Source organism: Ricinus communis, chromosome 1 (genome assembly GCF_019578655.1).
Source record: "Ricinus communis isolate WT05 ecotype wild-type chromosome 1, ASM1957865v1, whole genome shotgun sequence".
Taxonomy (NCBI): Eukaryota; Viridiplantae; Streptophyta; class Magnoliopsida; order Malpighiales; family Euphorbiaceae; genus Ricinus; species Ricinus communis.
The window spans coordinates 17,160,192-17,165,984 of NC_063256.1; the positions used below are offsets into that span (position 1 = coordinate 17,160,192).

Below are 5,793 nucleotides of genomic sequence, written 5' to 3' on the forward strand. Positions count from 1 at the left end.
AAGCATCTTAGAAATTTGGCCAATTTGAGTCTCCAAGTTCGAATCGAGGCCCTACTGATTCCTAAGTGCACTATCGGTCACTGGAATCTTGTTTCCGTAGATGTCACAAACTTCATCATGAGCTCCTATAAATTTGACTTCTTTTCTTGGGAGGAGGAGCTTGTGCAGCCCACCGGTTGTTCGTGGTCGTTGATGAAGTCTTTGGAAACTGGCCGGACCACTGGGCATTATTGTTCCTCCAACCGAAATTGGGGTGATTGCGCCATCCAGGGTTGTATGTATTGCTGTAGGGGTTATTCTGCTGTCTTGGGGCATTCCCCATATAATCAACTTGTTCAACATCAAAAGATATAGTAGAATTAGATGGAAAACTAATAGACGATGAAGCAAACATACCTCTGGCGTCAGACCGTAATGCGGGCCACCACAAAACTCGCGACCAACGTCACGCGTGAACCCAAGATCCTGAGTTGGTCGATCTTCTTGGCTAGAAGCTCCACTTGAGCTTGCCAAATAAAGTCCACTTGGTTGACCACTCCTTGTCTTCCTGGTCGGCTCCTAGAGGATTGCCATTGATAGTTGTTCATGGCCATTTCCTCTATCAAGTTCTGAGCTTGCTCGGGCTCTTGCTTTAGCGCCCACCGCTGCGAAAGATCCACCATCGCCTCGTTCGCGAGGTTCAACCCATTGTAGAAGGTCTGAACCTGCATCCACACTGGCAATCCGTGATGTGGGCAGCATCTCAAAAGATCTTTAAATCTCTCCCATGCATTGTACATGCTTTCATCATCAAACTGCATAAAAGAAGATATGTCATTTCTAAGTTTAGCAGTTTTAGCGGGAGGAAAATACTTATATAAAATTTTTCAGCCCAACGCCTTCCGGTGTAGTGATCGTCATTGTGGAAGAGATTGCAACCATCTCTTTGCTCTGTCCCTCAAGGAAAATGGAAACAATCTCAGCCGAATGGCATCATCGGTTGTTCCATTTATTTTGAATGTGTCACAAATCTCCAAAAAGTTAGAGATATGTGCATTGGGATCCTCGCCGGGCAATCCTCCAAACTGCACGCTTTGTTGGATCATCCGGATAACATTGGCCTTTATCTCAAAATTGTTGGCCACAGTAGTCCGACTATACTAGTTTTCGTCCCATCCAAAGATGGTCGAGCAAACTCGTACATCGTCCTCCGATCCTCATCGGCATGGGGGTCATGGTTTTCCATCGTTTCTAGTCTATCCACAGTATCTCAACCTCAATCTCCTCCTCTTCTAATTGCAACCTCTTCCTTAAGAGTCCGAGGGATCGTTCGGATCGGATAGAGGCTCTATAAGATTCGAGTTTGAGCTCCTAGTCATAAACTACACCGAAACCGAAAGTCCACACAACCACCGATCAACAAAAATAATATAATAATAAATAATAATAAAATTAAAGAATAAATGAATAAAACAAATAATGACTAAATTAACACAAAAACAATTCACTCTAGTTCAAATTCGGTTCCGACAGCGGCGCCAAAAACTTGATGGGTTCTTTATGCAACCTACACCTAAGGCGTTGAACCTACCGATGCAGCCTAGCACTAGTGAGTATCAAGGTCGTATCCCCGGAGATCGGGTGAACCTAGAGTTACTACCGCTTGCTATGTTATCTAGTCCGAAATAGGGTGTGAAAGTTCTAACATACCGGTAATGGTTATGAGTGCAATTAAGTAAATGAAGGACAACAATGGACAATTAAAAGACAATTGTAAAGAGAGAAATAAATCCAAAAGGGAGCCTAAGTGATGGAATTCTAAAGATGAATTTTATGGATTGCCGATCTTGCTTACCCGTGCCTAAATCCTCGAATTGAATCCCGGTTCCTCTCTGAGCTACCGGATTCCTAAACCCTGCACTAACCTAATGGAATCTCTTCCTATCGGATTACTACAAATTAGCATTAAGTATGATTTAAGACTATTAAGAGTTGTTAGTTCTTAATCCGTGAGTAAATCAACCTCATCTCTAAGTGTTAACTACCAGTCCTTACTATTCAAAATCCAGTTGTAACAAGCATTTCTCAATGTCAACAAACAACCTAATAAACAATTAATCCAACGTCTCAAATTAACTGCATCAAACTTTTATTACTGAATAGCAAGAAGATTGCAAGAATGACAATTATAAAAAACTAACAATTAAGCATAATCCATCAACAAAGGTGAACCCTAATGGATTTAAAAGATCTAGCTGCTCATGTTCATAGTCAAAGCAATTAAAGAACAAAATAAGGAAAAACAAATTAAAGGTATGTACACCCTTCTCTTTCAAGCTGAATGAGAAACCCTAAATTTGCAAATTCAAAATCTCAAACCCTAGTTGCCTCTTGAATGCTCCCAAAGTTTGTCTTGATCTTCAATTCGATGTTGGAATAAGTGGAATCCCCCCTTCAATTGATGAAAATTGATCTCTTCAGGTCTACAATTGAGGTATAGGAAATATTTAATTAAGTGTGTGTCTTGGAATTGAGTCCAAAATCGTCTTCTTGGTTAGAATTCAAAATCGCCTATATAGTTGATTGACCGAGTCCAAAGTTGTCTTGATTCCAGACCAGTCCGGGCATCTTTGAATCGTGGATTCTGTCTTTGAGCCACCACAGTGGCCCATCCGAGCCACCACAGTGCCCAGTGATCCACCACAGTCGCGGCCGGAGGCCGTGGTGGCTACGGCGTCGAAATGGCACAATTGGGGATAGCCTCTTGATAATTCAACGCAGTCGAGTCCGTGGGACGTGCTCAACCCTCGGGGTGCTTGTTCTCGCCCAATTTGATGGATTTTGCTCCGTAATCCCACGTATTTCCCTCGATTACTGATGGTGTCCTTCGAAAATGACCTGAAACGAAAAGGGAAACAAAAGACAGGTGATTCTAGCATAAAACGGGATAATCATGCATAAAAATGTGAACAATCGGGCATGAAAACATGTGTAGTATGATGCTTATCAGTTATTTTCTCATGTTGAAAGATATACCCCTCTAACGGGGTTGTTTTTTAATATTGACAAATATACCCCTCTTACGGGGTTGTATTCTTATATTGACAAATATACCCCTCTTACGGGGTTATTTTCTCATATTGACAAATATACCCCTCTTATGGGTTTGTTTTCTAATAATTGAAAAATATACCCCTCTTTCGTGGTTGTTTTCTTGTATTAAAAAATATACCGTATTTTTGGGGTTGTTTTCTCATATTGAAAAGTATACCCATCTTACGGGGTTATTTTCTCATATTGACAAATATACCCCTCTTATGTGGTTGTTTTCCAATATTGACAAATATACCCTTCTTACGGGGTTGTTTTCTAGTATTAAAAAATATACCACTTTTTTGGGATTGTTTTCTCATTTTGAAAGATCGACCCCTCTTACGGGGTTGTTTTTTAATATTGACAAATATACCTCTCTTACGGGTTGTTTTCTCATATTGACAAATATACCACTTTTTTGGGTTGTTTTCTCATGTTGAAAGATATACCCCTCTTACGGGGTTGTTTTCTAATATTTACAAATATATCCTTCTTACGGGGTTGTTTTCTAAAATTGACATATATACCACTTTTTTGAGGTTGTTTTCTCATGTTGAAAGATATACCCCTCTTACAGGGTTGTTTTCTAATATTGCAAAATATACCCCTTTTACGGGGTTATTTTTTCATATTGACAAATATACCCCTCTTACGAGGTTATTCTCTCATCCAGACAAACATACCCCTCTTACGGGGTTGTTTTCTAATATTGACAAATATTCCATTTTTTTTGGGTTGTTTTCTCATGTTGAAAGATATACCCCTCTAACGGGGTTGTTTTTTAATATTGACAAATATACCCCTCTTACGGGGTTGTTTTCTTATATTGACAAATATACCCCTCTTACCCGGTTATTTTCTCATATTGACCAATATACCCCTCTTACGGGGTTGTTTTCTAATATTGACAAATATACCTCTCTTATGGGTTGTTTTCTCAGATTGAAAAATACACTTCTTTGGGGTTATTTTCTCATATTGAAAGATATACCCCTCTTACGGGTTATTTTTTAGTATTGACAAATATACCCCTTTTACGTGATTGTTTTCTAATATTTATAAATATACCTCTCTTTCGGTGTTGTTTTCACATATTGACAAATATACCCCTCTTACCCGGTTATTTTCTCATATTGACCAATATACCCCTCTTGCGGGGTTGTTTTCTAATATTGACAAATATACCCCTCTTACGGGGTTGTTTTCTGATGTTGTCAAACATACCACTTTTTTTGGGTTGTTTTCTCATGTTGAATGAAATATCCCTCTTACGAGGTTATTTTCTAATATTTACAAATATAGCCCTCTTACGTGGTTGTTTTCTCGTATTAAAAGATAAACCACTTTTTTACTGTTGTTTGCACATGTTGAAAGATATACCCCTCTTATTAGGTTGTTTTCTAATATTGACAAATTTACCCCTCTTTCGGGGTTGTTTTCTCGTATTAAAAAATATACCACTTTTTACGGTTGTTTTCGCATGTTGAAAGATGTACCCCTCTTACGGGGTTGTTTTTTGATATTAACAAATATGCCCCTCTTACAGGGTTGTTTTCTCATATTGAAAGATGTACCCCTCTTACGGGGTTGTTTTCTAATATTAACAAATATGCTCCTCTTATGGGGTTGTTTTCTAATGTTGATAAATATACCCCTATTACAGGGTTATTTTCTAATATTGACAAATATACCCCTCTTATCGGGTTGTTTTCTCGTATTAAAAAATATACTACTTTTTTGGGGCTGTTTTCACATGTTAAAAGATATACCCCTCTTACAGGGTTTTTTTTTCTAATATTGACAAATATACCTCTCTGACGGGGTTGTTTTCTCATATTGACTGTAGTCCTCGGAAACGATGCGACTTAGGCACGCGTCACCCTCTTTCGAGAACCATAACAACTCTCGGCAACGGATATCTCGGCCCTCACATCGATGAAGAACGCAGCAAAATGCGATACTTGGTGTGAATTGCAGAATCCCGTGAATCATCGAGTTTTTGAACGTAAGTTGCGCCCGAAGCCCCCACAACCGATAATGCGATGTGCTTAAGGCTCGAAACGAGATCTGTCGTCATTCGTATTTAGGAAACAATAGGCTCATGGAGGAGGATTTCCACCCTCCCGCCCGCATCGCATTCGGCATTCGATAGCACGAGTGACAGTCCATACGCCACAACATCTCTTACGGAGTTGTTTTCTCAAATTGACAAATATACCCCTCTTACGGGGTTGTTTTCTAATATTTACAAATATAGCCTTTTTACAGGGTTGTTTTCTAATGTTGACAAATATACCACTTTTTGGGGTTGTTTTCTCATGTTGAAAAATATATCCCTCTTACGGGGTTGTTTTCTAATATTGACAAATATACTCCTCTTACGGGGTTGCTTTCTCATATTAACAAAGATACCACTTTTTTGGGGATGTTTTCTCATGTTGAAAGATATATCCTTCTTACGGGGTTATTTTTTGATATTGACAAATGTACCCCTCTTACTGGATTGCTTTCTCAAATTGACAAAGATACCATTTTTTTGGGAATGTTTTCTCATGTTGAAAGATATATCCCTCTTACAGGGTTGTTTTCTAATATTGACAAATATACCCCTCTTACGAGGTTGTTTTCTCATATTGAAAAATATACCCCTCTTACGTTGTCGTTTTCTATTATTGATAAATATACCCCTCTTACGAGGTCATTTTCTTATATTGACAAATA

General features: G+C 38.8%; 2 non-coding genes across 2 annotated transcripts; both read left to right on the forward strand.

Moving 5' to 3' along the window:
- The first annotated feature begins 720 nt into the window (after nt 1-720).
- LOC125369059 lies at nt 721-827 on the forward strand. Its single transcript, XR_007214552.1, has one exon. It is a non-coding gene; the product is annotated as a small nucleolar RNA R71 (small nucleolar RNA).
- A 4,145-nt stretch (nt 828-4,972) lies between these two features.
- LOC112536483 lies at nt 4,973-5,130 on the forward strand. The gene has a single exon (XR_003080493.2). It is a non-coding gene; the product is annotated as a 5.8S ribosomal RNA (ribosomal RNA).
- Nucleotides 5,131-5,793: the final 663 nt, after the last annotated feature.